The sequence below is a fragment of the Malurus melanocephalus genome, unplaced genomic scaffold (assembly GCF_030028575.1).
Source record: "Malurus melanocephalus ecotype Western Australia unplaced genomic scaffold, MMel_1.1 scaffold_185, whole genome shotgun sequence".
NCBI lineage: Eukaryota > Metazoa > Chordata > Aves > Passeriformes > Maluridae > Malurus > Malurus melanocephalus.
Window position 1 is genome coordinate 224,286 of NW_026623417.1, and position 26,180 is coordinate 250,465.

Sequence of the window (26,180 nt, forward strand, 5' to 3'; positions counted from 1 at the left end):
CACCAGATCCACWGCCCTGCTCTGGATGCTCTACAGCACTTTACTGTCCTTTCTCAAGTGAGAGAAATAAAACTGATCAGGACCTTGAGCTGCAGCCTCTCAGTGCCAAATTCAGGGGACAATCACTGTCCTGGYCCTGCTGGCCACACTATTGCTGATACAGGCCAAGATGCCATTGGTCTTCTTGGTCACCTGGGCACACTGCTGGCTCACATCCAGCTGGCTGCCTACATCTGCTACTCATCCTACAGTGTCTGCTTAGAGCAGTAGGAACACAGTTTTAAGTGGCCTCCYATATTTCTCCTGAGAAAGAAAAGAAGAAAGCATAGAAACTACTCACCACTAACACATAGACTTCTTATTCAGCTCTATGGTCTGACAACTTGATTAATAAAAGCTGGATCGGGATTCACCGTCCAGGAGAAGAATTTTCTGAGTGCGTTATGCCTGCATTCAATAAAAGGGAAATAATTATATTAAAAGAAAAAAAAATATAAACTATTATAGAAAAAATAATTAACATTCAAATTATAACTATTGTTTATAATAATATATACATTAATATACATATAATTTATAACATATATAGTGATATAATTTAATATAGTAAAATAGCAATATATTGTATGCCACCATATAATAATTAGAATGCTAATCCATGCTAAATGGTCTTGCAAAACTAAAACAATCTTCATGATTCAAACCATACTACAACACTGAAACATCAAAGACKTGAGAAGCTGAGAAGAGAATGTCTTTTTGCGTGTTAATTTCGCAGTGGGCGGATAAACAGCATGACAACCAACAAGCTTTTACTATATCATTTACTTAAGCCTTTATATTTCAGACTTTACACAAGTGAAGAGCTCCATCTGGCCCTTATAGTTTTAGTAGCGCTAACTACACAATAATTTTTGGTTTTTATCWTTTAAAAATAAAAAGTAAGAGTAGAGTTAGAGGTACCACCATATTGTATCATATCAATGATCTGTTCTTAGCCTTTCAAAAGATGGCTGAATCTTAATCAATTCTTGAATAAATATAACTACCATCTCAATTATATTTTAAAAACCATCTGCACTAGTWCAATACACAGCTCAAATTGCTTTCTCCTCTTTTGTTTAGTATCTTCCCATGTCCTTGCAAATAATTGTTTTATTACTTAAAAGAAACCAATAGAGAAAGAGATGAATAGCCCTACCACGTCTTCTTGGGACAGAAAAGGAGARGAAGGTAAATTCGTATGGCTGAACCTTCCTTTTACAGGTTATGGGACAGCCCAAAAAAAGGGGTGAAGTTCCGACAAATATTTTTTTTTTCTGTCCTGAAGAAGATTGTGGAGGAAAACATCTTGCTGAAGCGAAAAGAGTAATAATAATATATTAAATACTCTTTTCTAAAACACTTTGAAAACTACTAGAAAAGCAGACATCACACCTAGAAGGCCATTATGCAACAGAACTGCTTATTTTACAGAATAATAATGAGGAACCTGAAGCTTCTGAGTTAGAAAGACAATTCTTAAAGATGACCATAACMATAGTACACTCTCCATAGCTAGAAAGAGAGATTCATCCTTGCATCAGTTCTCTGCTCATAATTTTATTTTGCAAAGAATCTCTGGATTGAAAGAATCAGGCCTATTCTGCTGTCATTGGTGACCAAAAGAAAGATAATAAAAGCATTTTTAAACTGAGAGTATAAAACTTGGAATTTTAGCAATGATAAAGGAATTTTATTTATTTTCACAGACAAAACTGTTATTACTACTTCATGCATTAAACTAAGTTATACCATTTGTCTTCCACATCTGCTTAAGAAATATATAAATCAACTTCTTATGTTAAGCAGCATAACAGTCAACGTGCTTAGTTTTCTGTGAGAATTATCTACCCTCCATCCTTCCCCAGAACTGGACATCCTTCCTGCTAGGCAGTCCTCCAAAGATTTAAAACAGCTAGGACAGTGACAGAATGCTAGAATGCATTATCAGAAAACATAGCCGACTTCATTAGTAAATTATTAAGTTAATATATTTGTGTCCCTGGCTAATTTCTTTTTGTTTTCCTCATTAAAGGTAATATCATACAACCTTCATTTAAGCTCAYGACATTGACATAGTAAGTTCCATAGAAACACCCCAGGGCTATTGCGTTGTCACATTGTGCAAGTACAGGAACACAAATGAATGACAGAGAAAGAAAATGAATGACTGAGAGAAAGAAAAAGAAGAGATTTAAATGTATTCCCAATGATTGCTGCCAGTAACATGATRACTAGCATGATGCCTGTGTTGGTTTTGGCTGTAGTAGAGTTAATTTTCTAAATCGCAAGATTTATAATCAAGTATATCAAAGAGACAGCATTTTTTGTCTGTCATGCTTTTCTCACATTTATCTGCTTCTGAAAGTTCTAATTCTCTATCAAAGTGGTTTTTTGAGTACCATCAAAAAAGATAATGTGAAATTTGAATTTTTTAATCAGAAAAGTTATTATAGAAATAGTTACTCATGATTCATCTTATCTGCCCTGTATAACTTGGTTAAATCTGTGGAGGATTCCACAATTAAGCACCTTGTGCTGCAAACACATCTGGCTGATGCAGAGATGTAGCTTAAGGCAGTCTGACTCAAACAGCAGGTAAACTAGAGAAGGAAAGTTCCACTAAACCTGTCATAGACTCCACCTCTTCCAACAGCATGGAAAAATGTTATTCCAGAGCTTATCTTTCCAGACTCCACCTGAAATGTGGAGGTATTCTCAGGCTGAACAAGTGATACTCAAAACCACAATAATCAATAAAATGCAGACATCTCACTGGCTGAAAAGATGTCCCACTCACCCCAGGAGAATAAGCCAGAGCACACACACATGCTCTGCACTGAAAGAGGGTAGATTTAGATTGGATATTAGGAAGAAATTCTTTCCTGTGAGAAGCTGTAGACATCCCATCCTGGGAAATGTTCAAGGCCAGGCTGGATGGGGCTCTAAGCAACCTGGTCCGGAGCAAAGTGTCCCTACCCATGGCAGTGGGGTTGRAAGYAGATGATCTTTAAGGTTCCTTCCAACTCAAACTACTCCATGACTCTATGATGCCCAGCTCCCTGTGTCATTTCTGAAGAAAGGCAGATGGTTTACAAGGCAGGGCACTATGGAAACTCCATAGAAAACCAAGAGTGAGGTGCGAGGCTATGGCCCAAAGTTTTATTTCTGAAGCTTTCAAGAGCAAAAGGCCATGCCCAACCAAGTTACAGCAGCCCTCAGAACTGCCCATCTGGTTAATACAAAATCACTGAAAAGTCTGTTCCTTTGTCACAGCACAGCCTGTCCTTTTCTTAACAGTCATACCTATAAGTCAGTGAAATTTTGTTTCAGTTCCCTCAACAGCTCTTTGAGAGATTCAGGTGTAAATCTTCAYGTCCAGTAAGAAGAATCCATGCAGCACAGAAGGCCCTCCAGCAGCTGTGCTGCTTTGCTGGGGTCAGACAGCCTTTCAGCAGCTGCAGCCTGGCTCTGCAGGGCAGTGGTGATCCTTGGTGGTCTCTCATGGTGTCCRTCTGAGCAGAAGTCAAGGCCTTTCCTCACAGTCCAGTCTCGTTTTTCTCTTTGTTTGTTATTCACCCACTGACTGTAACGAGGCATAAATAGCCCAGTGAACACAGATCAAAATCCAGAKCTCACATTCACCCTGCCGGCATCCTTAATCAATAAGATAAAGATTTGCTGTCCCACTTATCTGTTTTCATCCTGGCCATCAGAGTTAGACAGTGATGGAAAGTAGACTCTCTGACTCCCTCTTTTGAATTTAGGTACCTATGTTTTTTTATCACACAAAGTGGCCTTGTCTGCCCAAATGCCATTAACTGTCCCYATTCATTGGGAGCGAGGATTTCTGTATGTGCCCATGATGCAAACTAGCATCCCTGMAAACTGGCTTCTGGGAGGCTTCTAGCAAACCTGCCTGGTTCCCAGTGCAGGCAAAAGCAATTCTAACTTGTAAGGGCAAGATCATTTATATGGAAAGAGTGAAGAATGAAAATCCACTGGGATTTTGCAGCAAATACTCCTACTTCTGTGAAAGGATTGTGKAATTTATTCAAGTGACCAAGTCTGTTTTATTTTATATGTGTATACTTTATCWAAAGGAAAGTATTCATTATCCAGCACTTTTACACTGCTTTTTCTGTCTTCCTCATAAATACATTAAAGTTATTGTAAAGACTGAAATACAAAGGGGTGGGGTTGTACACTGAACAATCTGCAGTATTGTGGGCCTSCTTTAGACCTCATCTGATCAGTATRTATTAAGAGTACACTTCAGAAGTCCAGGAAGTTAAACTGAACTAAAACTGGYGCCAGACCTCTGGCTGGAGATTTCTTACATTTGAAATGACAGTTGTGGTCCTCTGCCTGGTTTACAAAAGTGCTCTGCATTAAGGAGAGGTCAAAAAATTTATGAAGCTTGTTTTGCCATATGAAGAGTTCAATGATCAAGGTGAGAGCAACCCGACACTGTCTAATAATAAAGCTAAAATTTCCCTGTATTTTAATGTTCTCTTCCTGAGCCCTTTGAAAAGTCTTATAATTTATCAGATCCAAGTTAATTAATAAATCAAAGTGAAGATGCAGAGTATGACCCAGGGCATGAGCCTCTTCTATTCCCACTATTCCCACTACTGCTCATGCCAGGCATCTCTAACCCCTCAGCTGGAGTCCCAAGAACTGAGCTAGACACCTAACCTCTCAGAGACATTTACATGAAAAATTAGGCACCAATGAAACATATCCGTAACAAAATATTATAGTGAAGGGAAGCTTCCTAAGGAGCTGGGAATCTCCTATGTCTAGCTAATAGGAAATGTCAATCATATCTGCAATCCCTTCTCTCTCCTCTGGAATTTTGAATCCCTGATCTGAGCTGTGAGCTGACAGATACTCCTTTTCCACTTGGGACCCTCAGTCCCAAATGCTCTCCTGAAGGAACCTTTACCAATTGCTCTTTGTGCAGAACTCTTTGTTTTATTTCAAAAATAAATCCAAAGGCGGAGCCACATGTAATAGCTTGGCGGTTAGAGGCGCTCCCCGAGGAGAGCAAAGGGGGACCACGCTCTCTTCAGCCTGAGGGGGTATCAAATTAGGAGCTCCAGGAGCTGCTCCAGCCCCCGAGCCCCAGGGGTGTCTCCTTCCTCCTGCTCCCCTGAGCAGCGTGTGGCTGGAGGCAAAGCCATCACAGCTTTGAGCAGCGAGCCCTGACTGAACAGCAGCCAGTGATGGTGACTGCCCGTGATTTGTACCACCAGCTTCTTCTGCCTTCCTCACGAGGARAATTCACACTACACCACAGCCCAGCTTCAAACTCCAGCACGGATCCCTGTAAATATATTTCCTGTAGCAACAGTCAAACCTGATTCACCCAGTAGCAACATGGAGAAAAATGGGAAAAAACTGACATCATCTGAACAGTAGCACCCAACTGCTCTTAATCATTGCTACTGTGTCAACACCATCTTTTTTCTAAAACTGACCATTCTTTTTACTTTGGCCAAAATTATTTTTACTCTTCAGCCCTCTTAACTTTTGTAAGAGTCCTTGTAAGACACATCAGCATTTGGGATATTTGTCACAAAAGGAAACACAACATCCCACTCTATATAAAACAGTCAGCAATTTTTTCAGCAACAAACAGAGTAACAGGATCTAGTGTTTTACAATTAAATTGATATGATTACATGTTTTTAAAAAGGTAGCAACAAAGGTAGCAATCTATCAAGATTCCCCATATAATTYTTTTTATGTGCTGTATATCACAGTGTTCTAACTACATTTTATCATATTCTCTATATTCATTCACTATGCATTATGTCACATCAAAGGTCAGAGTAACATTTTTTCCTACTCAAGAACAGCAGAATCTAATATCAAATATWTTTTCAAAGAAAGAGCAGATAATTAGTGGATAGGATAAGCAGAAGTTTTATCTCTAGAGAATTCACTCCTCACAGATCTCTAATTAAAGCAGAAGAAATTGCATGATGTGCATATGCTGTTAAGMATTAGCACAAGCAAACCTTGAAGAGGGCTGGTACAAAGTGATATAGGATATTTTATTTGCTTGTTTCTCAACACTTCATGCAGACAAGACCTCTACTTTCGTTTCAGCTGCTAATCAGCTTGTCTGGTTACAGGATTTTTTTTTTTGTTGTTGTTGTTGGCATTATTAATAATTATTTGCATTGCCTTGGTACTTAGGAGACCTATTTACAAACTGAAATTATGCTACCCCTGCCAAAAAGGCAGGCTCTGCTTCACTGAGAATACAATTTAAGGATATTTCTATACTGTACAGGAGACTAYTGCTCACGATAAAATCATTTCATTTAAGGATATTTCAGATATTTTCCCTCTATTCTGCAGCTAGCTCCATAAATATTATGGACATGTACCTGAAGCATGATAAAAGGCAACAGATACAGACACATGGGGAAACGCAAGGGGAAAAAAGAGATTATATTGGTCACTAAGATTGATAGGGATCAAAGTACATTCACATTGTAATTGCTGTCAGCTGTTCACTAAAATTTATAGCCCCAAAGAAGAGGGTTTTAAGGAGAGAATGAAAAAAATACGTTAAAGCAGCTATGTGTATAGTTACAGGAAGCTTTTCCCCAGGATGAAGAGCAGGGGGAGAGAAAGTTCAGAGGTGACTGAAGATACAAGAAGTGAATAGTGAAGATTCAGGTGTGAAGAGGGAGGATATTAAAGGTGGAGACAGGGTCTGGAGAATCCTAATGGTAAAGGTAAGCAGCTCAGACCTTACATTAAAAATGTGGGAAAAGATGCACAAAAAAAGGATTGAAGAAATAAGTTACAGAAACTATTGTAACAACATTTTACGTGGTTGTAAAATTTGGATTAAGACATCCTACAGTATTAGATTGTTTGTAGTTATTAAATATCCACAAGATTTAGATTCACAGATTCCATAAAGTTATATTAAGCCAGTGGCTGAAGAAACATCTACAGACAGAAGAGTGAGATTGGCAGCTCATGAAGATAATTCATCTTCTACTCTAAGAGAGCTCGTGTGAAYCTGCTTTTGACTAATAGACACAATCAAAATCTTTCTAAACACATTTTCAAATGACTGTGTTGAGTTACTTTTTTTTTAATTCCATTTTTATGCACCATCTCAGTTACATCCAGGCTTCCTTTCTCTTCCTGTTCTCTAAAGGTTATGAAGTTAATTTATCAAAGTGGTTTTAAACATGATGTGGTAATGAATATTTACACACGCTATGTCTGTCTTTGATGAGATAAAATGTGWGGATTTATTAAACAATTTTCCAATTAAAGATCATCTACAGAGAACAAAAGATACATCATTGGGCAGAGTAGAGCAGCACATGTGGAGATGTTAAAAGCTTAGAATTTAGGGAGTACTGACCTGTAATAATACACTACTTCTGAAAAATCCAGCACTGTTTTCTCAGACACTATTAAATTTTGGCATGAATTGCCCTTTCTGTGATTCTTGGTAGGTTTGTACCCTATGATGCACATTTCTTAAGAGGCTTCCATCCTAACATCTSTTGTTATCTGTGGATAGTATTTCACACAAAAATGTACTTTCATGCAGGTATAGCATGCAGCAGGAGGACAAGTAGAAAAATGGTATTATATTACCTGTGTTTGAGAGGGTGTTTTCTTTTGGTGATAGTGGTCATCATGTACAGAGATGTCAAGAGCTGAGTAAATGGTTTAACTTCCAAACAACCTGTTTTACTGGCCACAGAAAATCTAGGAGAAAGTGCTGTTAAGTCCTGCATTATGTCTGGTTTCTACTGAGTAAAATTCTTGTATACACACAAATATATGGGACTCTTAGGACATCCCACTTCTTATAAGGAAACCTGAGTAATGTCAGTCTTCCTGAAAACCAGTGGGGAAATTCACAAAACCACTGTCAATATGAAGAGTTTGTCTAATATTTTTCCTTTTGTAATTCCATGGGTCCTAAATGTGAAAGATCTGTAATTTCTATAATAACTACATATATTCAGTTCAGCTGCTGGTAGGAATAGGGGAACAGAGAGTCTACACTCCTCTGAATTCCAAGTTACACTCATGTTCAAGAAAATATTTATGTTACATAATTATCAATTTGTCCTGATCTAAGATATTTTTGTAATTTTTATCAAAGGATGAATAAATAATTTTGCCCTTGTCTTCTTTTAAATCCAGCAGTATTCTTATTACTGAGGTCTGAAAGTGCTAGTTCACATTCCTGGACCTTTGAAAGAATTCCAACAAGTACAATGAAAAGAAGTTATTTGTCAATCACTAACAAACTTATACAAGGGCCAATAGACATCTGTATATTTTAAAGTTGGGGTGGGAAAGACAAGACATACATTTACTATTCAAATAAAATGAGCACTAAATAGAATCAGACTAGTTTCAGGTAGTCCAGCTTATCTATAGGCACTTCAAGCACAAAGCAAGTTACCTCAATACAGGAGACTTCTTGCTGGTGAGTGATCTACCACCCATCTGTGAAGGCGTAAGAACAGACACAGCTGAGGAGTTTTTAGGCACATATTGCACCTTGCTGCTCTAACTCAACCCCCAGCAAAGCGATATTATGGTTTTTATACTTCAATAACAATTTAAATACATGCTGTATCTTCTCAGAAGATGATATGGAATATCAAAAAAGAAGTCAAGATCAAATTGTGTTAAAATGGAGCAAGAATTTTCTTCAGCAAAATGAACACCATCCAATTAGAATTTTTTCTAAAATCAGCTGTTGGGTTTTTTTTTCTTCTTTTCTTTCACCTGCCTCTTTTCAGTCAGAAAAGGCAAAATCTCAGTGTCAGCTTCGCACATACTGTCTGCAGCTGATGCAAATGAAACCAGTTATTAGCTTTGGATAAAGGAAATATATCTTAAGAAATAAGATTTTTTGTCAACTGTGTATTAAACCTTTGATACATATTCACAACTGAGCTTGACTCTAGATGTAACTGTTCTCCTTAAGCATATGTGGTAGAGCTCAAAATGAGGTTATAATTTTTAAGGAATGATTTCTAGTAGAATGAACAATTGATGTGATTTTACCTTCCAAAGTATGAGGGTGATATMGGAGTTTTGATTTCATGTGGCCAAAAGAAGTAAAATCGTTTCTATTGTCCCTGTCAATGAGAAGCCAATGATCAGTCTATATTTGTATTAAAGTAATTATTAGTGCATAGATCCTAACATGATTTTCTGTGTTCAGAAATCTCTTATTGAGCAGGACTCATCCTTGAAGGGGTTTGAATAAAACAAAACATACATTTACCTGTGATTCAGTAACATTTCGATGTTTCAGACAGAACATGTCCAGTCTGGTGAAATCTCAGCTGGGGCTCAGAGCCTGGTACATGATGATGGAAATTGCTAGAATTTTGCATCTGGCAAAGCTCTGAAATCTTTTACATGACAGCTTTTCTTTTGTGGGATAATTTCAGATTGCATCCATCATAGCAACTCTCTGCTGTAAATCTAAGAGGCAGTTAGGCATCAAAATATTTCACTTCCACCCTCTTTAATAAATTGTCTTTAACTCATTCATGAACTTAAGAATTAATACATTTATAAATGCAACACTATTTATATTATTAATTAATGATTATTAATTAATGAAGTCATAAACAGGTATAATAGTGAAAAAGTGATTAATACAGAACATAGCTACAGGAAAGTACTTTGTAGTTTTTCATAAATATTAAACAAATGGGAATCATAACACATTTTAGAAAAAATATTGGCAGGTAAATTCAAGAGGGGATTGCCTGCAACTTTAGTCACTTCTGGCATTTTAGAAATTGTCTCTACTAATTATGTCACAATCTTTCAGGTTCTCCATGGAGATCCTAGTTGGCAGCAGAAAGATAAATATGTACCAGATAATATTAGTCTAAATTAAAACCACTGTCATTGTAATTGAAGGAAATGTGAACACAGGCAAATTCAGCTCCCTGAAATTTAGAGCCATCACCTATTCAAGTCAATGGGTCAGCATTAATTTTAATTTAGCTTCTATTGCAGCACATAATGAAATTTTAAAAATCAACAGAGAAAAAGATTATACGGTTAAAGTTTTAAATCCAAAGGGATACGTACATCAAACCCAATCTCACACCACCCCAGCTGCCCCTCCCTACTCTTTCCATGTTCTTCCTAAAGGGATGTACTCACTGCTGCCTSCAGTCCAGAACCCTGGCAACTGGGTGGTCTTTGCACAAAGTCCCTCCCCAAATGCATCTGCACCAGAGCTCAGATCAGTCCACAGCAACTGCTGAACTGACACAGCCCCAGCACCTCCTGAACAGAAGCTGACATCCCACAGCACCTTGAGGGAACTTAAGAATAATCTCTTTTCTACCCTCAGGACTACCTTTTGCACTTACAGATTCCTGTTCAGCTTCACACACACCTACTCTTACTTTAAGAGACAAATGTAATAATCAGGTCAGTTAACCTTAAACTGTGAGACTAGCTCTTGGAAAATATTATCTGTTCTGGTCATCGCTATGTTGTTCAGGAAATCTTATCTAAAAAGGGTACAAGGAGGATAAATTCAGAACTTGGCCCCAGTTGAAGGGGATGGATGCTGTTTGGTGAACTTACATGCATGAATGCGTGACTAGGGAGCTTGGGGGTGGTGGTGGTGGTCTCCATTTCTTAACCCACAACAAGGATCCTTTGCCAGGCTAAAGCCAGCATTACATATGAAGARMAGGAACAAGGCTCCAATCATCTCCGTACAGCAATATTTGCCTCTGATTTCCAGTTCTGACACAGACTTCCAACAGGTGCATGGACGAATTCAYGGACAAAACTCTGCCTCAGTGGCCTGTTTTCAGAGCAGAGGCTGTTTTTCCTTGCTTCTGAAGGAGTAAACATTTCACAGTTATGCTATAGCTGTAGGAGAGCTGGTTTAGATGGACATCACACATTCACTTTTCAGAGCAAAATAAATTAGCCAGGATGTAACTTGCAGACAGAATCACAGGATCACATAATCATTTAGGTTGAAAAGATCTTTAAGGTCATTGAGTCTACCAACCCAGCACTGCCAAGTCYACCACTAAACCATGTCCTCAAGTGCCACATCTACACATCTTTTAAATACCTCCAGGGTTCGTGACTCAGCCACTTCCCTGGGCAGCCTGTTCCAGTGCTGGGAAACCATTTTGGTGTTGGAGCTGGACTGATCCTAATTATTTCCYTAGATGGAACTCAGTTTTGTCATCATAGTGCTTTGTATTCATGAACATTGCTACACAGGCTGTAGAACCAGCAAATTGACTATCCTGCTAAGAGCTTATCTGGCTGTCTGCTTGTTTCCAGCATATATGGCATCCATGTGTTTCCATGGGTTCAGAGATAACCAATCCCCAACAGCAGACAGCAACAGCACAGACAAARCCATGGAGTTCAATGGAAATATTGCAGTTTGGATCAGCAAACGCAGGGGCAGACTTTCTTATAGTCAAACAAYAATTAACAGATAAACAATAAACTGACACATGTTCCTGGAGGCTTCAAGAAGAATGAGGAAGGAAGCATTTCTTACAGCTCAAGTTTGAAAAGTTAAAAGCTTAGGACATCTGATTACAGGACTTCTAAACCTCACTGATCTAGGACATGCTTGCACATTAAGCAATGAGAAACATTTTAATTGACCATCTCAATCAGCCATGAAGTATAGGGCTGAGCCAGCTGGGCACTCAGCACTGCCCAGCCTGAAAATCAGAAATCATCTCTAATTTAACTGGTTTTGGGTTGGTTTTTTTTGTTCTGCATTTTACTTGCTGATTCTGTGTTTATTCCTATCTGCCAAAAGTCTTAGCTCCTCTGCACACTAACAGCTAGATTTCAACATCAGCCATTCCAAACTCAGACAATGCAAAATCAATTTTGCTACCAACATTTGCCAAGCCACAGAATATGTTTGTGTCAGCTTTTTATGCTCTCTGACTTTTTTTTCCCCCATTGCCCTGTTTGCAGCAGTGAGGGACTTGGCTTTTTTTTTTTTTTAAGGCAAGAGGGCTTTTTCACTTTGTGTTAGTACAATATCTTAGATGAAAACATCTTCACATGTTTTACAACCATTCAGTAACCTTATTTCATGTCATGGGTATGCTGTATATTTGTCTATTCATATAGCTACATTTATGCACATTATATATAATCCATATACCACATACACACACATGCACATATGTAAAACAATGCAAATATTAGTCTGCATTTTGCATTATGTGATTATACAGTGTTATGTTTGGTTGCCAGCTAGATTTATGTAATCCCTCAAGGAGATTATGAAGGAATATAATTGGGTGGTTGTAAAATACGTGAATATTTCTGAGTCAAAGATCTTGCATATACAAAATCATTGTATATGCAATCATTACTGTCCCTACCCATGTCTGGATAAACTATAGCACACAGCARCTTCTCAAGACCATTCAACAAATCATGAGCACAATTGGGAATAGGCAGCCCTAGCCACAAGGTACAATTTATTTTCAGTGCTGTGTATTGAGAGATGGAAGGCATTAGAGAGAGTACTGATATGTCCATGCTAAACRAAAGTGTTTCTTTCTTCCCTGATTTCCTCATTTTTTGGCAGAAGCGATTTTATTTTTGAACATTTATATTCTTCTTGTAATATACTGCTTCAAAACAAGAGTGTCGGAAAGTTAAAGTGCAGGAAGATCAATGAAGCTTTTTAAATGGTTTCTAAAAATGTGATAAATCTTTTTTCTAGTTTCTTCTATAATAAGCACAATGTTTAGCAAAGTAGTTAAGGCAATTTTGGGCTCCTGTAAATCTGACTTAAGCTGTTCTAGCATTAATATGGAAAGGAGCATTAAAGAATTAAAAGCATTTGTCTTAGAAACTTTGACTATCGGTGGTTTACCCTCAACCAATAAGCATGTTCCAAGGCAGTCAAGGTATTTCTTTTTTGTCTGATTAAATCACAGTTAAGAAAACATTAATTAAAATAGTTGTAGCCTATGATTCATAATCAATATTTAGTAGGGTTTTTAAGGGTAAGTCAAGTATACATAATGCTTTCTCAACAGAATGTTAGTGAACCCTAAAAGAAAAAAGTATTAAGTTGGTGGTTAGGGATTTACCAATTTTCTGCATTACCTGCTCTTCACCATGTTAGTACCACAGCTTCCYAACAGACTTTTGGTTGCTGCATGCACAGATGTTCTTAAATACAGTTAAATTAACAATATTTGCAGTCTGTGTCACATGGTCTCCATAACTTCAAATCACTTAAGCAATATGAATTGGTTAACATATTTTATGACTGAACTATATTAATGAATATTAAGCATATTTTAAGAAAATGAAAGAAAACCAGCTCAACATGCTGGATTTAATAGGTAACTTGGAAAACTAAATGCTTTTTTCTGCTTGAAAATAGAGTCATCTGTTTTTTTGTAACCGTGTGAATATGAATATTCTGATGAAACTGGTGTAGCTGTTGCTTTCTGTTGCTCTCTGTTACTCAGTGTTTTCAGAGMTTGGGAACAGATGGTGCACCACCTGACTCTGCACACTCTAATGTAAGATTCATTGTGCTTCACAGGAAATCAAAGATCAAGCAACATTGCAGAAGGTGAAGCAGCACCTCAGCAACCAGCAACACAGTATGATACAGTCAAGTGGTAGAGCAAGAAAGCAGAAAGAGAGAAGGAGAGAGAGAAAGAGAGATGTAATAGAAGAAAGAAATAGCTTCTTGAGGTTTATTTTGCTTTCTTCTTTCTCCTTTTATTTTCTGCTCCTTTTTTTTTGGTTTTTTTTTTGTTTGTTTGTTTTTTTTTTTTTTTTTTTTTTTTTTTTTTTTTTTTTTTTTTTTTAAATCTTGATCCTATTCTTTGGGAAAAGTATCATGTGATTCAAAATGAGAAACTTTAATCCTTGTGCTGTCAAAAGTTCAGACCTCCCAAGCATGATTTGAATGTTTAGAAGCAAGAGAGTCATTTGGTTTTTTGCTTCCATTTCACTGCAACAAATGCCATTAACAGCTTTAAAAATATTTAAAAGTTCATTCAAAATTTCAGGGGGTCYYACAGCTRTRAGAWTTAGTTATTATTTAYYTTCCTCTCTTCACTTTCTCCCCATTCTTCCCTCYCTTTGCCCTGGTTTTCTATGCCTGAGAGCACACTTAGGCCTGGGCCACTCTTTAAGGAAATCCAGAGTCCACAGGCAAATTGTTACATGCCTAGGCTATGTGATACCAAAAACGGGGATTAAGCTCTGCATTAAAGGGCTTTCCTTTAAAACACTTGTCATCCCTAAATMTTTCAGATAAAAGCTGGAAGCTCTTTTCTTGGGCACCTTATATTTCCACTGAAGCTGAGTGTTACCCCGATGTGCGTTCTACACATGTATTCAGAAACAAAACACAGTGACTGACAGCATTTTCAGGTACCCAGGACAGCACCATACAGAACATACAGCACCCTTCACTTCACTCGTGAGAGACAGGTAACTATCTGAAAGGATCATCCTCTACTTTYTCATTAYTCACATACAGGAATTCACATAACTCTGTGTCCTTAAAACATATATCCCATCCCAGCACCTAGGCCTGACCTAAATCTAAGCACACTCAATAGAAAAAGYGCTTTACTTTATGCTGAAGTTGAAGTTCACAAGCCTTGCAGTAAATATTGTAGGGCTGTGTGTTTGAAATATGAAAATAGTGCAGTAAAACACATGGCTGACAGCTTTACCACAATGAAGAAAGTAGGTAAAGTCAAGGATCACCTTAAAAGGATGGCATTGGGAGGGTACACAGCAAAGAAAACATTCACTCAGTYCTCAAACCTATTTGTGTGCCCAGCTTGCATCTGGATATCTGATGTTCAATGAATTAAAAGTGAGGAGGTCCTTGAGCATCTAGTCAACACTAGCAGGTCAGAAAAATTATCAAAGCCACTGAGAAACACAAAAACGGAATTGTTATTAYAGACTAGAGTATGACTGCACTGCCTCTTTGGTTTATGGTGTGTCTTAAGAAAGCTAGGCCTGTACCTGTCACTTAGAAASTTTAGAGCCTCTCTTGTTAGTTTTCACTTTTAACCCTTCTAGTGAGAGAGTCCTGAGCCCTGTGAGGTCCCCCTGTGAGGTTTCCTCATCACTGGCACAACCAAGGAAGATGATAAATATTAATTTTGTTTATGAAGGCTTAAGGTATATCTACCTGAGACTTATGACATCTGGTAAGATGTGCAAAAACAAAATAAAAAATGCTGATTGTCCCACAAGACAACGTATGTGAAGCTCAGTACATTGCAGTACCTGACAAACAGAATTTACACCCATCCTAAAGAYACTGAAACACCACAGAAGACAAAGAGCAGAAAACAGCACACTCATTGCATCAGTGTTTCATGGTGCTGCACAGGCAGATGATGAGACTGAGCCTCACACTCCTCCTATGGCATTCACTTATGAAACAACCTGATTGCCTTGAGACATATGCTTTCCAGTGGCATGTGCCAGCTTTACTGCATCTCCTCTTTCACATTTCTAGCAGACCTCATATTTATAGRAATGATGCATAAAGTGATGTTTTTTCTCCAGTGAGAGCAGTGCAACAGGGAACTGAGCACAGCTGATGTGCTGCCAGGTTCAGTCACTGCAGTGAGGCTGTGTCTGAGAGGATTACAGTGCTGTAGCAAGGGAGATTAATTTAGTTATCATACCTATTTTCTTTATATGAGCAAGGTGGTACCTGGTCCCCTTGGTGAGCAACAGCTTTGATGTTTAAACCCCAGGATTTACAAAGTATCTGTAGTACAGGGGGGTGCAAACACAGTGTATGCCAATCATAATAAGAAATTTCATTGGTTTCATWAGTTTAAAGTGGCCCTTTACCCCTAAGCATAGTAATAACAATAGAAGTCACAATTTTTAGTTATCAGGTTGTTGTTTTTTTTTTTCTGAAATTTTCATATACAAGACAGTTTAAAGCAAATCCGTATTTGCAGAAGGATTATTGTTCTTTGACATGTAGAAACTAAAACAATTTTTTTTTTTTTTTGCAAACACAGCAGGCTCGACACTCTGCATGTAGAATCAATTTGMTATTACCAGTATACATTACCTTACTGTAAGCTTTATTTTCTTCCCTTTTATTTTTWTACTTCAGGCTATTATAGTGTAAGCCTTGCAAGTAATCCTTCACAAATCACTGCCCATGTAGGACTCTACATTGAAGAGTGATGTGGTTGGAATAATGATATTTCTATAAAGAAATAACAGGCAGGAAAAAAATTGGAATATTCATGGCATTAGGGAAGAGATAGCTAAATTTCTCCTGGTAAAATCCAAAGCAGCTGTAATAGAAAAATTCAACAGTCTCTTCAATGTAATTAATTTTTATATTCTTATAATATTTGCTCACTTACATTAATAATGTAATTTGTTACTTCAGAAGTCACTGCAGTAACAGTTTGATTCTCGTAGCKGAGTATGATACAGAATGAGAAAAGACACTTTAGCTTCAATTTGTCTGTGATATTTGAAGAAAAATACTTAACCTCTTACAACAAAAGGGTWAGAGGGTATTGACCAAATAAGATAGTAAGTTTGAAGAGGACAGGTCTTGTTATCAATATGATTACCATTGTTATTTATACTGTGTTCTACCCTACTCTGCAATTACATTTGACTGTTTTTAAAATTCAGCAAAGATACCTTAATATATTCCTTCCTTAGATKACAGAGGCACTTTGTGGACTGAGAGAGGAATCAGCTCTTCACTGATCAGGAGAATAATCTGTACTACATCTTTTTCCACAGTATTTTTCAGTTCTCCCCACTTCTGTCCTATGTTTGTGACTGGTAAGTCATACTCAAACACAAACTACAATAATCCTGTCTACTCCTCATCTCTCCCCAGGCCATACAGTTTTATCCCCTCCTTCTCACCCATGCTGGTCTTTCTGTGATTTGGCACTGAGCTGGTTCATGGAGCTGACTCAGCAGAAAATCACTGTCTTTTTAAAGGCTGGGGTAGAGCCAGGCATAGCTGTGACCTTGGCTGATTGTACACAGCCATAAAACAACACTCWGAGGGATGGGGCAAACACACACCAAAGCTCTTGAGTCCCCTCAGTGGCTTTGAGTTTCTAGGGATGCATTGTCCATGCTGGTGTACAGCCTGCTCCTTCAATAACAAAGGGGAAAGGGTGGAGCACTTCTAGAAACTCAAAAATGCTCATTTTTGGAGATATTCAAAAGCTGTCTGGACACATTCCTGGGCAACAGGTGGTCCCTCTTGAGCAGGGGTGKTGAGCCAAATGACCTCCATAGGTCCATTCCAACCTCAGACATCTGAATTCTGTAACAATTACCCATCAGTATCAGATCTGATACTGATCTGTTTTTTCACAGATGTGGTGCTCACAGTACCTTGCCTCATTCCAGCTACATATCTGAGCTCTGTAGGCATTATATTGGGATGTCTTATGTACCAGCACACACTCTTTCACTGGCACCATTGAAAATCTAGGATACAGTATCTTAAAKATTGAATCATGGGTCTTGGATCACCTTCCCAAAAGCAGAAGAATTTAGACAATTACTGTGTAAGCCTGAGCTGTTCATAACCAATGTCAGCTTTAAAGAGGAAATTAATTTACATTTCCCCCTTTTATCAGGAATGTATTTRTTACCACTGCAAAGCAATTTGCACATATCACCTTTGACATGAATACAGAAAGGAATGGGCATTTCAGGGAGAATCTGGGAAATTGTCACAAGCAAGGCTACATATTAAGTCCAGAGTGGTCCTTCTGCATCACCYTTCTTCGCACAGATAGTAACTCTGAAGCAGAGGGTTAATAGATTCGGCTTTTAAAAAATCCAAACTGTACACTGACAATAAGGTAAAAGCCACCAACATAACTAAAGTGGCTCATTCTTGCCACACAAATATTTAAGCTAAGCTTGGTTCTGTAGAACTGATTTTCTTTGGTTATTCAGTTCTTTGTTAAGGTACCTCTGTGCAGGTACCAATGAYTGTACTCTGTACAATCCAACTAATGAAGAATTTACAATGAGAGGATTTCAGAAGTTTTATTAAGAAAGAGCATCTGGTTCTCTTAATCTAAAAATATTACTTCTTCTCTTGAACAACATAGCTAAAACTAAGTATGAGTGGATCAAAAAACTGGATCTGTATTTCCCAGAGCATTCAAAAAATGACATTTTTTTTTTGTAGCAGGAAAGTGAAAATTCTTCTCAAAAATGGCTTCTCCGGGAACAAAAATAATTTCCCAAAGACTGAACAAACAAACAAAAAGCATTATTGGAGTYATGTCTACCTGCTTATTAGATAATTTGCAGGATGACAGCTTGATCAACTACAACAATGCCTTCTCTCCCTGGCACTATTACCTTTTTGTTCCCAATGACATTAAAAATACTGCAAACTCCTCAATATTCATATTCCCTTACCTATAAGGACCTCCACTTGCACTCTTCCCTTTTACTATTTTATCTTCTCCATCCTGTCAGCTGTCGACTGCTTTTTTGTTCACTTTCCTTGGCCTACCCACCTGTCCTGCATGACTTCCAGAGATTTCCTATCTTCTTTCATACGTAACTCATCACCCACACCCTATTTGTCTTTCTCAGTCAAATATTATCTCACTCCAAATATTTGTCTTTCACTCCATCAAGACCAAATAGACTTCCTGTTATCCTGGCCAAAGCCAGACAACAACAGTAACCACACACCACAACTCTCATTTAAAGGCTGGGTCGAGCCCTGCAGGTCTCCACCCTTGCTCCACGTCACCATCCAGGTTGTCTCTTGTGTCCATTCCATGTCTGCTCCTGTCAGTTTTCATTGTAGCCATCATTTCTTCCTTCCCAAAACACCCACCAAGCAGGGGACGCACAGTTTCAGCACTGGTTTTATCAGTCCTCCAAGGGATTGGGTAAGCACAAGCAGCACTCTCCAGCTCCTTGGAGAAAGCTGGGATCCTGAGCAGTCCTGGTTATGCTGTCTTGGTGTTATCTTCATACTAAAATGAAAATGAGTGGAACCATGCTGCTAGATACTGGTATATCCTTTATTCAAGGATCACATGGTCTCCATTGCTTGAACCAGGACCAGGAACAGGGGAATCTTCGTCCTGTTTATTTATTCAATCATTCATTTTGCAAACAATGTTTGCAAAAACTGTTTCTCTTCCATGTKTTCCCTCCAAGGAAGATTTATTCCTGGTAATTGAATGCAGAGGCTCTCAGCCATCAGCAAGCAGAACAATGTGCAAGGAGCCACTGGAATATACCTAATGCAGCTTCATATGGATGCACACAGACTGGGGCCTCAAAACCAGAAGATGGGAATCACAAAGGAGTTGCTCATTTCCCTGACTCAACATTTCTCAACAGACAGCTTGAAAGCCCTGATTATGTGAATGTGAGGACTGTGAGGCTCTGAATCTGATCCAAATAGAATTAATAGTAATTACAATACCACAAAAGGCAAAAAAATTAACCCTCACCTCTTTGAGAAATTAGAACTTCTTCACGGTATATCCAGATGTTTGATTCCCATTCCAGCTTCTTCTCTTTCTGCCACATTAACAGCTGTTCCAACTTTATACTGGTCAATCAAGAAAAAAATTGTTCCTCAAGAACTTCTGCTTCGTGATCTCCAAGACACCTCAGTACTCCAAGCCTGACTTGCATTGAGATTTCAGACAGTTGAACTACAGAGAATGGATGTTAGAACACAAGCTTATAGGTCATGGCAACTTCTTGCTGATATTACTGTTATTTTAAAAGTAATTTTCATRCCTAGTCCTTGAAAGTTAAAAACAGGTCATATCAACAAAGAAGGCATTTTTCTGGAATATTTTGGGCTGTGAAAATCATGATTTGGGCCTTGACTTTTCGTATGTTGTCACTTTGTTCTCAGAGCAGAGACCYTGCCAACTTTGCTTCTTGGAGAATATTGAAATAAAATAGCTGCACATCAGCAACAACTCATGATGAGTTTGTCACTTGAGTTCAGCAGCAGGGGCCCCACACTTGGTAACCATTACCACTGCTTAATCTACTGCATGTTTTCTTAGTCAGTGGAGATTAGAGCAATGGTACTTCAGCCATCTACTGGGAATAGAGCTAAAATGGAATCATGAAAATTATGTGTAAAAAAAAGAATGTGACATATACACAATGTTACTTTGCTGAATGCTGAATGGCCTGGTAAAAATGCTGCTTGTTGCTATGCTGGAGTCCTACCTTTGGGAATTGACTGTAGACTCTAACAACAAAACATAGAGACTATGGGCTTTTGAGGCTTCTATAAATTTAGAAACTCATTGAGAACACTTGTCCACGCAGGGGGAAGTTTTCTAAGTTACGTGCTTGGGATTAGACTGTGTGATTGCCAACAATGTTAATGGGAGTTATTCTTGCCTCTGAAAATATCAGCCTAACTCTGTAATAAAGTAATTTCCTCCACTATTGGTTTAAGAGCTTTGTGCCAAATTTCTGACCTCAGTTACTTATTTGAAATCCAAGGTTGTTTTTTGGATTGTGCTGTAATGAATCAGTGCCTTCAGGCAAGAGAAACAATTGCTCAATAAAATTCAGAGACAACCAGTACMTCTAGGACTAATATCGTCTGCTTCTAATACATACTTTTGTACCACTATACTCCACAAATAAACCACCAGTAGGGGACATTAAATGCATTATAAATAGAAAGCCTGTGAAATAACTTCATAGATTAAGAAAAGAAGCAGCTGAGCCAGATGAATGAATCCAATGATTAACCAAGGTTAGTTTCTGGCCCTTCTTGGGGCAGGCAGAGCTGTTCAGTGCAATGTGCAGGAGGTTAAAATGACAAATGCCAGCTTTGCATTCCAGAAAGTCCAGTATCTCTTGAGACATTGTGGCTTACCACTGCACTGCAGTGAACTAAGCACTGACCCACCACAGCAACCCAAGTGGGCTGTGGGAGSCTGCTTTTCTGGCTTAGAAAATGTTCACTAAGATGTAATAGCTCTGACAGATCAGGAAGAAAAGTTTTTGAGACCTAAGTAGGAGTGGGGAGATACTTTGCAGGCCTTTGCCATACATCAATATTTATCATGATTCCAAACTGGGGTGACAGCAGAGCTACTCACTGAGTACAGTGCAAAAAAAAAAAAAAAAAAAAAAAAAAAAAAAAAAAAGAAAAGAAATTCATGTTCCTAAAGGTGAAGCAATTTGCTTCTGCTCATTTCAGCATCAAATAATGTCATTATACCAAGTAGAAGTGAAGCTGGAAGCCATTTTTCTTCTATGAAACTGTCAGCCTGGTTTGACTATGCTTTAGAGAGCCGAGTGATACTGTTCTACCCTTTCTGGATTTCCAAAGATGCAGCAGGCAGCTGGGATAAGTGGAATTCCCCCACTTTCCAAMATTGTCAAGGCAATGCTTTAAACTACCCAAGCCATGTAAAAGTGAATTACTTGAAAAATTGTTAAAAGAAAGCTAAACCAGAAACTGCTGTTTAAGATTTAATTTATCTAAAAAGAAATTAGTTTGATTTATTTAACAAAATAAATTGTTTTTAAGAGGTTATAAATTATCATGCCCTAATAATAGAAGTAGTTTTGTTACTTTTTCTGCTGTTTTGGGGTGTGTAATCTTCATTTCTCAAGGGAATAAAGATATTAATTGAAAATACTGTGACTAGATCTAAATGCTATATCTAAAATGCTATAAGCACTTTGGGTTTACAAAGTACTGGGCATCTTGGCTTTGGTCTAGTAAAGCAGAGTAAAGCATATTTAACTTTAAACACAAGAACAATCCAGCACATATACTGCACCTGCATAGTTTGCAACCCACTGTGGTCTCCAGCTGACTCCCATCAGTGGAAACTCACTCAGTGAGCCACCACACATCCTGGTCTTCTGATTATTTACCAGAAGAACCTGTTGGAGTCAGAGATGCTCTGCTATTCCCTGTGTATCAGTATTTGTTTGTAAAGAAATAAAGGGACTAAGCCTTCATCCCATCCCAAAATGCAGCCTGAACACTGACCAAGGCAAATACTTGAGGAGGAGGGTGCTTTACACCTTGCCAAGCATTCACACCATAACACATCTAGAATGAAGAGAAATTTTACAYCCTTCTTCAGCTTAGCTTTGTGGTAAATTACACTGGCATAGGTGTTCTTTTTTAGCAGAAGCAATAAAGCAGATTGCAGCAGTTTGGCTGATGCTGACGAAGGTCACCCAGGTGTTATCGCAAAGGCCAGGAAAAGAAATTGAAAACCACACTGTCCTAGTCACCACAACCAAAACTTCCAAGTAAGAGCAACACAGTTATGGAATGGAAGAGGTGGACTTTTAGCCAATGCAGCAGTCATACATCTGTTACCAGGTCCATTGTAGTGGTGGATTATCACTATTTTTAAAGTGATGCCTTACTTACATTAATCTTTTTCAGCAGAGACATGTTCAAAAAATGTTCAATTTTCTCAGAAAAGCGATTTTCAGTCTTTCAGTGTGGGCATCCTTTACATTTCTCTACTCTAACCTAGAAGATGAGATGAAGGAAAGCAATGTGACTCAGACAAGAAGGCTTTGATTCTGCACCAAAGGCAAGAAGCGATTAAAGGTGTTGCGTGGATTATWGACCAAAGAGGAGAGATCACTCTGGTGTTTGCAGCCACAGGGAATGGCGAGAAGGTCCCATATTTATTCTCCTGTTAAGCAAAAATGTCAATTTGAGAAAATTAGGGAACTGGGAAGAATAAGAGTTAGTAGCAAGTTAGCAATACTAAATTTATCTGCTGGGAAATTTGTCTTCTGTCAGTTTCCCAGCTAAAATCTGTGAAAATGCTAGTTGACTAGATTGAGTGAAGAACCACCAGCATTTCCAAAGGAGGATGTTGCCTCATATCTGCTGATGAAAGCCTAGATCTTTGGTCTTCAGCCTTTTTACAGTATGTTATTTATGGTGTTCTCTCATGTCAGTCCTTTTATCTCATCAGGTTTCACATGAATTATTCACTGAAGCTCTGGCTATATGATTTGATTGCTCTTCTAGAATGTATGTTAAATTTAGTTATGCTGCACTTTTCTTAGTGAAGCCTTATTACTGACACTCACAGTTTAGCAGGATTCAAACCCCTCCTCCCACCTTCCAACTGTGGGTTTTGTTGTGGGTTATATTTTTTTTAACAGAATGTCAACAACATAGTGCTAGACAGATCCTCCATTTATACTCTGAGGCTGCATTTTCATCTAGGTTTTCACCTCTCAGAAAGGTCTTGAATGTCTTGAACTATGTTCTATTCAAGTGTATTTCTTGTAGGATGCCAGCTGCTTTCCTGGCACTAGGCATGAACGTCACTATTAAATTATGCTCTCTAGCACTGTCTCTGACATCTTGAATGCAATGCTTCTAACCCTGACCCCCCTTCTGAATTGAAAGACATGTTGAGRATTATTCCTGTTCTGGCCCATACTTTCTCACTTCCCCTTGTATTGTGTTAGATAACTGAACTAATTGCTGTGACTCAAAAATGTCACAACTTTGCATGTAGGGGCTTGTATCTTCCTCCCAGACAACTGACGGCATGAATAATGTTGTATCAGCAAGGTTTTAAAAKAAGGATGATTTAAAAATATTCTTCCTAACTGTGAAACAAGAAGATTATTAGGAAGATATCTTTTCTATTGTCTGCCTAATGAAAATTTTATATTGGCACATATAAACCCTGTGTATCTCTTACCGCTGAATTTATCAGAACTGAAAAATCTTTAAGTCTGAAAAATGTGCTCTGTGAAATCAGAAAAGGATTTTTTGCATAACACCCACTRAGAGTGGTAAAAAAAATCCTTTTTTGTGTAGATTCTGATTTAGTCAGGTGTCCCCACCTCTGATTAGCTCTGTTCTATATACYGAAATTCTCTATACAGCCATAGCCCTGATCTTCCCTTTCTGACCTGAGCAATGTGGGRAGCATGGCTTTTTACACCATCCTCAGATGGGAATGATGGGGAARAGACAGAACAGGACATAGAAAGGATATCAATGGTTCATATTAATTGCAGAAAAGTTTCAATGTTATATGAAGCTTGRGCATGAATGTCTAGACTGCCCAAGACTGGCATTATGAAGAAACACATAAAGCTCATATCAGGAATACCACCTGCCTCTAACTTTCTTTTAAATTATTTAGTACAACTTTTGTTTATAATTCCAGTTTGAAATCAAGAACATCTACAACCCCAAGCATCAATGCCCTTCAATATCTAATTTCACAGTTTTCTTAACACATATCTCATGTTATTTATTATAGTCAGTGTCATCCCAACACCTTTGTCTGCTCTTGCTACWTTTTAAATGGTTTAGCTGGCAAGCCATCAATCATAAATCATGAGACATATTTTAACTTCAACTAAGATCAGTTTAGAAAGAAAACAAGYTTTCTATGGCCTAAATGTGTACATTACTCACATCTATAAGTGATAAATGCCTGCTCTGAAAAGAAAACTTTTTTTTAGAGTTTTGGTATATATCTATTGAAAGAAAAAAAAAAAATTCTGTTTCTTTATGGCCTGGAGCAACAATGTTATTGATAAAACCAAGCTTCTAATGCCAAGAAGCCTCTGCAGACCTAAGTTTCRGTGTTCAGAAATACATCCATTAAAYGCARTTTTTTTCTCTCCAGTTATATTTCCGTYACTAGGTAAATGGAGGAATGATATAATCTTATGAATAACTGAATTTCCTCCTTGGGAGACATAAAGAAGCTGGAATCATTGTTTTTATTTACTCTGTGTATTTTAAAGTTTTCCTTCCTGTAAGATATCATATACAGACTTTTTTTCAATTGCTGTCTGACTAACTTCTGACACTATTCAAAAAAAAAAAAAGATAGTTTAAAAATCTGAACCTATATGTGAATTGGCCATGTGTTTTTCTCYGCTTGGTGTTAACAATATGGCAACAATAACAAACTCACAATAGAAAAAATATTTTAAAAAACGAAACCATTGACTTTTACAGCACAAAACAAGCAAACAAGTATTTGGAAAATATATCAGTCATTTCTATAATGCAATTTTAATTCTAAAGAAAACATAATTTTGTATATTCCATCAGGTCTGTTGTACTAGCCACATTAACCAGGTGATGCTCATTTTGGTTTACAGGTAATTTATTGCAACTGCAACACTAACTCCAAGGCAGTTCACAAAAAATAATTTACCTTAAGTAAACACCATTTGCAGCTAATGATGGGGCAAAACAAACTTGCAGAGCATTTATGAACGGTAACATCTCTCTCTTTCAGTACACATTTGGAAACCAATCTCTGTTGTTTGCAGATGAATTAAGCATGGCTTGAAAAATCATTAAAGCCATCTGCTTTGATGAGAAAAAAAACCTGCTGTGATCATTTTATTGCACTGACAGAGGCTAGGGACCATTTTACAATATTTTTTAGCATCATTTACCCTAAATTTGACATCCTGTCTAAAAAATGATCAGTATTATCAGTTAATGCCGTGCTTATTTAGAACCACATGTACAGAGAAAGCAGCTTATACAGGTAACTCGAGGTATTTGTTTTCCTGGTCTCCAACAGATGGATGAGCCTGTTTTCCAACCATTAAAGTCTGTAGTTACAACAAACTAAATGTTTATGAGTTCTGTAGAAAGCTTAATCTTCTTCCTAAATGATAGAAGCTAATAAGCATAAAAATATCATCAGTGTTTCAGTTACAAATTAGTTCCTATGGTCCATTTAAACATAACCTCTGTTTTTTTTTTCCAAGAATCCTCTGCAGTTATTCAAAGCATAATAAACCAGTAAAATAATATTTCTGGCTTTTTACTTTTTAAATACATAATTTTTAGACCAAATCCATCTCATTTAGCCAGAAGTAACTTCTAATAACTTTCAGAATCTCAAAATTTCCCTTTTGAACTCCCATAATTTCATCAGATTTTCATCTCAAGTAGCTTTCAGCAGTATTTTAGTGATTGAATTCTACCCTGACTGACTCCCCTGTAATACTACACAAGATGTACAATTGCACCAATGCAATACAGCACTGTCCTATTCCCTATTTAG